The following is an 11,498-nucleotide window of genomic DNA, read 5'->3' as shown; positions in this document are numbered from 1 at the left end:
TCCAGGTTGAGACTCGAAGCTTTTTTGACCCTATGTCGTCAGGGTGGCCGGGCACTGTGAAAGCCTTGGATGAGCTCATCCCCGTAAATATTCACCAGTGAGGGTGATGGATATTGATCATGATTATGATCAAGTTTATATTGAGTATAACTCGAGTTGGGGAGACACGACAGAGGGACAGTCCAACGGTTAGCTACCAGGACTTGTCGGGTTGGCTCTATAACCGACAGATGATATCATCAGCCACTAGGGACAGGCATTCATCATATGCATACTATATGAATTGTTTGAGATTGCCTATTTGACTGTATATTACTTGCTAATTGTATAAATGCCTTAATTGTTCCTATTTGTATTTGTATATTTCTTATTTGATATAATTGTGTTTGCTACATTATACTCCTGCTGGTGGTTGGGAGGTGTGAAGGAATTGGAAAGGAAAGTATTAGTTAGACTGAAGAATCTTTAGTCAGTCGCCACATATGGTTTAGCTTGTTTATAAACTTTGAATTATCTGGAGGAAGCTCTAGGATTGCCTTCGGCTTTCCTCTATTATTATGTATTATATATGTGGAAGCTGTTACCATGCTGGGGACCTCTAGTTCTCACCCATGCGGATTTTGTGGTTTTCAGATGCATTTGCGAAGATCCTTTGTTCTCGGGGCTATGTTTTGGTTTATATGTTTTGCTTAGATACTTTTATCTCCGTTAAATAATACAAACTGTGATGACTCCTCTTATAGGAGATTTTAGAGAATAGGTTTTATGTATTTGTGTCCCTTTGGGTTTCCTTGGGGTATCTTATTCTATTTATATGTATATATTGCTATATGCTCGGACCGGTTATCTTCACAGCCGGATTTTGAGTCTTGATATTTCTGTTTTTGACACTCCTTTGTATATATATAATCTCGCGTTGGTTTATCCTTGTTCGTTACGTTATCGATCGGAGTGTTGTGCTTTTGATTTGCGATTTTTGTTTACTCCCTTTTCTACAAAGGCTCTTAGTTATAATCAATCATTCATACTACTATACGTACTAAATTTTTATTTTTGAGGTCGTAATACCTTGCCATCTCTGAATTATGACTTAAGCATAAGACTCTGTATGGTATGGTAGGGTGTTACATCTAGTCTTTACCAATAACTCAAGTAAAACATCTTGAAACATTAGCGTAATTGTCGAATAGCCACACGACTTCCCACAATCAAACACGAAGCCATAATTACCGTACTTGGTCCTTGCTACGGCCACCTCCGATTTGACATCAGGTAGCCTTTCCAAGTTCACATCCTACCACCGCAAAGTGATCCAACTGAGCGGAATGCGATGGAAATGTGCACGACCATAATGGTTGCCTCAAGCTGTTGGAGGCCAAGCTAGCTCAATAGAGAAAATCAAAGTTAAATTATTGTTAGTTAAAAGTTTGAAATCTTAATTAGGAGTTATTTTTAAAAATAAAGTTAGATGTTTTTTCCTAGTTAGTCGACTTGCTTGCTCGTCCTACCTAAGAGTGAATGCGGATTGAATTAAATAAGGTCAAAATCTCGATCCGATCTGTGCTAAAGTTATAGGCTCATCACATTAGATCATATTTAATATCTATGTTTTTTAACCTTACATCTGATTTTGTACATCTACGAATTGGATATATCTATAAAACATAAAAATATTTTAAAAAATTTATTTTTATTAAAAAATATAATCTGTTTTCACTTTTTTTATGCAGATATCTACCCGCAATTCAATTTATTAATATACGAATATTAATATTCGTATTTTTCGAATCAAAGTTGAATAAATACTAAGTCCTATCTTCCAAAAATGGAACGATTTGGCATTTCTAAATTATGTATTCAGTCTCCTTTATTTAGTGACAAACTTGAACGGAAAAGGCCTAACAAATATATTTGTCAACCCCTAATGAATCCTTTTAAGAAATGGAGATCTAAGCTCTTCAAATACTTCGACATTTTTTTTTTTTATCTAAAATAGTAAATAATTAACCTTGATCGGTTTATTTGAGTTATGTTAGGATGACATATTGTTATTGGGCACACTCTTGTCTCATCACTTTATAGTTATATTAAGATACAGTTTGGACCCACACTCAATGATAATAAGAGAAATACTCAATTTTTTTAAAATTATTATTTTTTTTATTATTTTTAATTATTAATTTAATTTTTTAATTTAATAATATATTTAATCTATATTTTTAAATATTAATAATTAATAATTAAAAAATAATAAATTCTAATAGATGTCTAATATTTTTTGAATAATAAATAAAGTAAATAACGAAATATTTCAAAAAAACTATATGCGGCGTGATGACTGATGACCAATCAATGTTCAACAATCAACATGGTGTCGAGATCTTCTCGATTCATCTATGAAATTGAGACTCTATCAGATAGATGCATTATGCATTATGCATGTTGCACCCTAAGACTGAAATGAATTTTGGAGCTGTAATAAACTTTCATTTCCTTATCTTTATAAATGATTTCCATATTGAAAAAATTTAACAATATATATAATTTATTGAAAACGGGTGACGGTGAAACAAATTTAAATGAGCCGAGTGATTAACTTAATTAAGCATCTGAAACTCAAAATTTACTCTTAAATAAAATTTTAATCTGATTTATAATAAATTAATTTTTAATTCATCAAATAGATATATAGTGAGAAATGATAATAAAAAAAATAAAATATTAAATTAGTTCTATAAATTTGGATTTAATTTTGTTTTAGTCTCTAAAATTTAAAATATTCTATCTAAATTTAAAAAAATTTCATTTAGTTTTAATATAGTCATATTGTAAAGTCAATATTAAATAATTAACAAAAAAATTTCATTTAATTTTAATATATTCATATTGTAAAATCAATATTAAATAATTAACAAAATTATGTTTTTAAATATAGAATACTTATATAATCAAATTCTTTTGTTGTCGAAGAGAGTTTTTCGCAATAAAGATAACGATAGTCTTGTTCTCGTCGCTACCGGTGAACTTCTCTGCAAAAAGTAAATTTTTAAAGATGTTTTTCATATACTCAAACTAAAGTCAATGATTTATGGTGATGTATTCGCTACTGATTTATGTCTATCGAATTTATATCTCTTTTTTAAAAAAGTCATCAAAATTTGGTAGAATGATGCTGTTAATTATTTAACGTTAATTTTATGATAAAATTATATTAAATCTAAATAAAAAGATTTTAAATTTAAATAAGATACTTTAAATTTTATGAATTAAAATAGAATTAAATCTAAATATAAAAAATTAATTTAATATTTTTTGGAATATTTAAATTGGAAATGCAACCAAGTCCTTGATTCGTTCCCTGTGAGTGCACTAGCTTTGTGAAGTGTCCCTCATAGTCATAGGCCAAAATTTCCTTTCTTTTCTATCCTCTTGACCTTTTCCCCGACAGGCTTTATCTTAACCACCCCAACATTTAACATCAAATGTACAATAATTAACACATTCGTAATCCACATAGCATATTCCTTTCTAAACAAGATAATGCTTTAAATCTCTAATCTCCAACTTCTCTTTATTCCACTCCAACATTAGTTTTTGCAATCTGTTTTTATTATATTAAACGCTGTGATTTGTTGTGCTCAATAAAATCCCAGCGCTGCTTTTCTTTTAATATGTCTTTTCGTTATTTACAGTATTTTTTTATCTGATAAATTAAAATTAATATTTTATAAATTGAAGTTTTATTTATAAATTTGTTGTTGATTAATAAATTATTATATATACAAGACAAAATTTAAATTTTTGATATTTATTTAAACAGATTAGTAATATAATACGAATTTAATTTTAGCTTTTTTTTTTAAAGATAAAAAGTTTGGTTCAATCCAAAGTCCCAACATTTTAAACTATACCTGATTTTAGCCTTTAGAAAATTTGAAAATTTTAGTTCTAGAAAACGAAAACAACTAAGCAGAAAACTGAAATTAGAACAAAAAAAAAAACTTAAATTTTTTACGTTACTGGACGTAGTTTGAAAGTACTTCTATTTTTTCTTGGATGAAATATGATGGGTAATACTATGTTTAGGCGCAAGTTGGTTGATGTTTTTTATTTGAAGTTTCTCGAGACATATTTTTAGGCGTTAAATATGACTTTGAAAAATATTAGGGACTTATCAGAATTTATTGTTTTTTTATTTTTATTTAGTCATTTTAATTTTTAATTTAATAATTTAATAATATATTTTTATCTCATATTTTTAATATTGATAATTAACTAATAATTAAAAATAATAAATTATAATAATTCTCTAATATTCTTCTATCACATATACGTGTGTTTTAATGTGGTACTTTAACAAGGGAATTTCTTTTGGTGAAAAAAATATCTTTTAAATTTTAAAGGACTAAGTAGTAAAAAAATTAATCAAAAACACAGAGACTTGTTCACAAATAATGAACAGTAACATCTGGGACAAGTTAAAAAAATATATTAAATTATTTACAAGATGAAAACTTTTGATTATTACAACTCACTTTAAGTCTACTACATTTTAAATAAAAAGTCATTAATATGTAAGATTAAATTTAGTTGGACCACCTAGAAGCAGATGGTGCATTACGATAGAGAAGAGCGAGGGATTGAATGCCGTCAAAACAAAAATCGAGATCTAGCTGAATTGAACAAGGGGTTGAACGTTGCCGAGGGATTAAACCCCAACAGCAGCAGCTCTCATGCAGCTTCATTCTTTTCCGTCGTATCAAGGCGGAGTGCCCAGGCTGGAGAGGATGTCGCTGTCTTTTGAGAGCATCCTTCACTTCTCTAGTTGTATCTATACCCTTTTTTATTTTTTTGGGTTAATTGCGAAGTTGATGCAGTAGTGGACAGGTAGCACCAGCAATCAAGATCAGTATCTGGTAGCTATAGATACCAGTTTATGTTTTTTAATCTTTTCTAGAATAGATATGGAAAGGTAGAAGATGAAGTTGTAGACAAATATAGGTAACATCATTAGATAATGAGTAGTAATTGAGGGTGGCTTATAACTAGCAGAAAGTCTAGAAGACCAACACTTTAATTCATAGTTGTAAAAATCTGACCAGATTGATCGGTTTGACTGAAAAATTGGTGAATCGGACCCTTAACCGATCCGGTTGAGTGATATGACTGGATAAGGAAGAGAACTGTTGAGAACCGGGTTGAACCAGCCGATTTTGATGAAAATTGAAAAATCGGTAATTTTTGGTCAACCGACCGGTTCAGAAGCTAGTTTTTATTCATTTTCCAAAATGACTTTGTTTTGGTTTATTAAAAAAATAAAGAAAAAAAAGAAAAAGTCTCGTTCTCGTATTCGGTACCCCCAAACCCCAATCCCAGTTTTCACTTTCCACTTTTCCCCAATCCTAATCCCCTAACGGCTAACCCTCCCCGTCACCACCTCACCTCACTCTGTCACATTGTCACTCACCCATCCACCGCCGCCAGCCACCCGCCATCGTCTTCTTCATCTCCCTGCCGGACACCCATTCTGAACTCTGAAGTCTGAAGGAACAGAATAGACCCGCGGCTCCGCTTCGTCCCTGTCTCTCATCGTCGTCGCCATTGACTCGCCGTCGCCCTTGCTGTTGCCTCGCTCTTCTGCTCTGTCAAATAGGTTAGTTGAATATGTTGTTCTCCAATTCTCCCCTGTTCTGCACTTTTGCAGTTCTACTCTATGCTTGTTGAAAACTTATGAATAATGAATAATGTTGTTCTGCACTTCTGTTATGACTTATGCTTGTTCTATTCTGTTGTGAAAAGTTGAAAGGATATATTCTGCACTTTCTTGACTGATGCATCAATATTTTCTATTGTTCTGGAGTTGAAAGGATATGTTCTTTTCTGGAGTTGTTCTATTCTGTTGCGAAAACTTGTTCTCACAATATTTTTTGTTGTTCTATTCTGCACTTCCTTGTTGAAAGCTTGAAAATATGAATAATGTTGTTATGTTGATTTGTTCTGTGTTGAATATGCTTGTTGAAAAATTTATGAATATGAAACTGTTATGACTAATGTTTTTATGTTGTCTGTTCTGTTATGAATATGCTTGTGGCCTTGTGCCGTGAATTTAACTATTTAAGGTTGCTGTCTTGCTGAATAGAGAATAGGAATTAGGGAATTTAGGATTGCTATTGTTTTATACTTTTGCTACTCTATATTCTTTTAGAATGGCTTCTGCGAATACACCATCAGAAACACCATCTTCGCAAGAACAAGGATCAACTCCTGATGCATCAATCGGAATGGATACTGGAAGATTCATCACCATTTTTAACTCCTGAAGAAGTTGATGCTTTACGAAATGATCTTGCAAATATGTCTCTTCAATCACCTTTAGATGATTTAGGTATGCTTTTATTTATTTATGAATTATGATCAACTATGATTTTTGTATGCCTTATAACATGTTTTATACTATTTTTTATCTTGATTTGTGAAACATTATCTATAATGCTAGATCAATTGAATTTGGAAGATGATCGGGATGATGATGGAGCTAATAATTCTGTGGAAAATGCAAATCAAAATGAAACCAATCAGGATGTAGTTCCACATTTGTCAGATGAAGAGCAATTTCTCGACTTCGAAATCACTCCTTGGATTTAGTTTATGAATTGTTATCCTTATTGTGTTTAGTTAAGATACTATTGTACTAGTACTAACTAATTTCATGTCTATCTTTGTATTAGTTATATTTAGATTTTAAAATTTGGTTATTTTTAAAATGATGGTGAAGAACTAAAGATATGTATTTTGAATTTTTTAATGTTATGACTATTTTTAGTATTTTATATTTTTTATTTATTTTTAGTATTTTATATTTTTTTATATACATGAAATCGGTTTTATCGATTCAACCAACGATTTATCGGTTGAACCAATAAATCGATAAACTAGTAATTTGATTGGTTTGATCACCGGTTCGATTCTAATAACTATGCTTTTATTAAAATTTGGCCAACAATAAAAAAAAGTGAATAATCTTTCACTATTAAATATAATCTCATACCATTAAAAATATTAATGATAACTATTTAATGATTACAAATCATAATACTTACTAATCCCCTAGCACTCCTCTTATAACTAGTATGAATTTATATAAAAGTAGTGTTTAAACGGATTGTGGGTGTGGGCCATGTGGCCAAGTCCCGAAAAGAGAAATCACTCATCAATATTTTTTTCAAACAAATAAACCAATAATTAAGTGTGTGTTTGGATTCAGGTTGGGTAAATTGGAATTTGAATGGAAGTGATTTTGTAAAATTGATTTTGGGTAGAAGTGAGTTTGTGTCAACATAATTTATGTTTGGCAATTTTTTACTAAAATTGATTTTGATAAAATAAATATTGTTTGGATAATATTAGTTAAAATCACTTCTAAATAAATAATTAATTAAAAAGACATGACATTAAATTATAATGTTATTTTTTATGCATGTTTAATTTTTATATTTTTTTATATTTTTTATATAGTATATTTTTAGTACTTTTAGTACTCTTTTTAATACGTTATAATTTTTTACAGTATTCTTTTTACGTACTCTTAATAATCTTATTTTTATTATTATTTTAGGTTCTAATTTTTTATAAGTTATATTTTTATTATTGTTTATAATTAATTTTTTATTTAATTTATTATTTTTAATAGAAATAATAATACATATTATAAAAAATTAAAATAGTAAACAGTGCACAAAAATTAGAATAATTATTTTAATATTCTCAATATTTATTTAAAAAAATTATGGAAACACCAATAATAACTAGCAACAATTAAACGTGTTTTGAATAAATGCAGAAATTATAATTTTTTGCTTCTAGTGAACGAGTTTTTGGATGCAGAATCACGTTGACGTTCAGAGAAGAAAAGTTGTCAAACATCAAAGAACAGTGTTCAAAGTACTGAAACACACTTTTATCTTCTCCAACGTGTTTCACAAACACACCCTAAGATGTTGGTCTAACTTAATCATATTATATCGGTTTACAATTACATTTAATATTGAGTTAAATATAATATTACATTTAACATGCCTATGTCATGTTACAATTACATTTAACATGTTATGTAAGGGAATAATCTGAACCATACATAAAAAATATTTTTATATAATCTTTTAAAAATCAAATTATTCTTTTTCCACTAAAAATATTTGTCTATGTCTATATAGACTTAATGTTTCAATTTCCACTAATTCATAGTCTACTCATTCATTTATTATTTAGGATAAAGGCATGATCCTACATATTCTAAACTTTTGCACGCTTATTGAAAAGCAAAAAACTTACTTCACCGTAAGAACATAAGAAACCACCCAAGAGTCCAGTCTAACATTGCAAAACCCTTTATAAAATACACTAGATTGAAACATCTATCTTTTCACTCTACCTTTGGTACAATATTTTTTTAAATTTGGTATATTTATTTAGCCTACTCTGCAGCTACCCATGTCACCAAAATTAGCTTCATCTTTTACAACAACATGCTCATGATTGATGTAAAAAATCATGTTAATCCATATAAGAACTTGGAACGAAATAACTTTTTTTGTTCACTACACAAAAACTCACCAAGTTAGGCAATGAACATCTAACATTTTTGGCCCTTGAAGTTGAAGAATACCATTGATCCCTACCGAAAAAGATGCTTTTTTTTTTTGACAGACTAAAAAATTAAGAATTGCATCAATAATTACTAAATCAAATCCTTAAAGAATATATATATCAGCTTCCGAAAAATTTTATAATTTCATGATTAGTCTTTTAGTTTATCAACATTTTAAGAGTAAAAGAACCATTAGATTTTGGAAGATTTCATCTTTAAACTAATTAGTCACTAAAAAAATAGTAGTTAGATTTTCTATTATAATAGGTGTTCTATTGCTAATAGCAAGCATATAAATAATTTAGTTTTAAATAATAAATATTTATTATTTTTTAAATTTTATATAACTTTTATTAAATACTCTTTATTTATAATAAATCTTATTAAGATCAGTAAAATTTTACTTTAAAAATTATTTATATGACGAATTTTTCATAAATAAATATGTTACAGTAAGTAACTATACATATAAATAGTACACTATAATGAATAATAGTATGTATTGTGTATCTCTATAAATGCGAAGAGAACTTAAAAATATGTTTTGAATTTGATGGATAAAATTTAACTTTGACGCACTGTTAATGTAGAGTAGTTTTACACGTGTATCTAATTACATAATGCTACATCATTAAAAATAATTATTTTTCACATTGGCTACATAAATAATCATCTAAAAAATTAAAACAAATATAATTACACGACTGTATAAAACACTTTACCGTGCATCAAAATTAAACTCTATATAATATTTTAAATATGAAATGGAAAAAAGGATAAAAATACATTTTTCTTATAAATACAAATTTTACAATCATGTGTATAATTTATAGGGATGGTAAAACTCTCCAATATGTGGAAATTTTACGAAAATCGCCCCAAATAGGCCCAAAGACGAGGAATTTTTTTCTCAAGGATGAAAATGAGAGTAAAATTCTCCGAAGGATCTAAGCGGATCACCGCGCCATCCCCACAAATTTTTAAATTATTAAATTTATTTAATATATATAAAGAGATGAGAAATGAGCTCTTCGTGAAAAATGGAGCCTTACAGAAAATAGAGATAGGAGACAATATTCTCACACAGCACAAATTGAAATAGAAACTGAAGACCAGGTTTGAAAAATCGAACTAATCATCAAACTACCTTAGTTATTGGTTTACTAATTTATTGGTCTAACCGGTTCAACCAGTAGTTCAACCGAAAGAACTGTTTTAGAATAAAATAATAAATAAATTATAAATAAACATCATAAAATATAATTGTAGTCTAATATAAATCTTAAATATTTTCTAAATTTAAAACATAACATGAAATGTCAACATAACAAAATTACAGATTATATCTTCCAAATTTATAAATAATTAATTAATTATCCATAAATTAATTCAAAATTGCAACATAACAAATAACAAAACATTAGCATAACAAAATTACAGATTATAGATTTAGAAATCACAAAATTACAGTGCCATAACAACAACAGTAACATAACAAATTAACAACTAATGACTCCTAAATTAATTCTAGATAGCAGCATTACAAATAATTAATTAATTAACAACCTAAGTACCTAACAACAACAGCAGCATAATAACAACCTAACAACAACAGCAGCATAACAAGCAACAACAGCAACAGGAGCATAATCACAAAATCAACCTCAAAACTTTAAAAGTGAAACAGAATAACACTCGACAGAAATCAGTAAAGCACAGTGCCGCTTACCTTTCACTGACGGCAGGAAGATGACAACGACACCACGACGCAGTTGTTGGAGGCCTCGACACCACCTAGGGAATGGACGACATGGAACTAGAACGAAAGGTGTGATCGTATGGGAGTTTGATAGGGGAAGGAGGAGGTCGTGGAGACACCGACAATTATGGACGGCGCCAGCGGTTCCATTCAGGAGAAGGGAAGGTGTGGCCGTTTGGGTAGGAGCTAGCATTTGCTGGGTGTTTGTCTTTCTCTTTCAAGGGAGGTTTGATGGGGTGTTGGGGGAAGAGGGGTTAACTCGTGTGGGGGTTGTGTTTTTTTTTTAATTAACCAAAACGACGACGTTTTATATGAATCGGTCGATTTTCGATCCAATCCAACGAGTCAATTATCGATGGATTCAGTAAACTGGCCAATTTAATAGTTTTTACTTTTTAGACAATTTTATAAATGATAATTTAAAAAAGAAGATTGGACTATTTTTTATTCTAATTTTCAATAGAACCAATTCGATCGATCGGTCCAGTTCGATTTTTAGAACATTGCTGAGAACAAGTCTAAAAACAAAAACGGAGAGTAGAGAGACATTGCCGCCCCACCCCCGCCCCGTTCCGTTGCCATCTTCATTTAATCCAACATTAAACAGAAATGACAAAACACAACCTTCCATGGTTACGAAACGGCAACCCTGTATGACTGTATCCCTCAAAACGACCCTCTCTGTCTCCATTTTGCCTTATCCCAATTTTCCCAACTATACATTGAGTCATCGTCCTAATCCAACCCACGTGCCGCACTCGTGCAAGCCCACCCTCCCACTCACTAACACATGGTTACATCACACTCCTACACGTACTCACATAACCCATGACACGACCCGAACAAAAAGCTCAGTTTGGATATGCCAAAGCATCTTTATATAACACCATCATGGCATCATTTTTCACACATCCGGATCCTACCCGCATATCCCTTTTTATTTAACCCAACCCCGTCAATCCCCGAAACAATACCCAACACTTGCAAATTCAACTTCATTTTAACAAACTTTATATAGTTTCCGCTCGAATATTCTCGAGAAAATTCCAATAATTCCTCCATCTTTATAAGCAATTTGGAACACTCCTGACT

At 30.1% G+C, this 11,498-nt stretch overlaps 1 protein-coding gene across 1 annotated transcript in view; it reads left to right on the top strand.

Annotated features, from left to right (window-relative positions):
* Window positions 1-11,333: 11,333 nt before the first annotated feature.
* Window positions 11,334-11,498, top strand: part of LOC107464540 (uncharacterized) — a gene marked incomplete in the record, with an annotated part of 1,330 nt that continues 1,165 nt past the window's right edge. The window contains 1 exon segment of the mRNA XM_016083467.3: window positions 11,334-11,498.

Source organism: Arachis duranensis, chromosome 9, assembly GCF_000817695.3.
Source record: "Arachis duranensis cultivar V14167 chromosome 9, aradu.V14167.gnm2.J7QH, whole genome shotgun sequence".
NCBI lineage: Eukaryota > Viridiplantae > Streptophyta > Magnoliopsida > Fabales > Fabaceae > Arachis > Arachis duranensis.
Note: the sequence above shows the minus strand (reverse complement) of the source record. Positions and strands in the feature narration are given on the sequence as shown.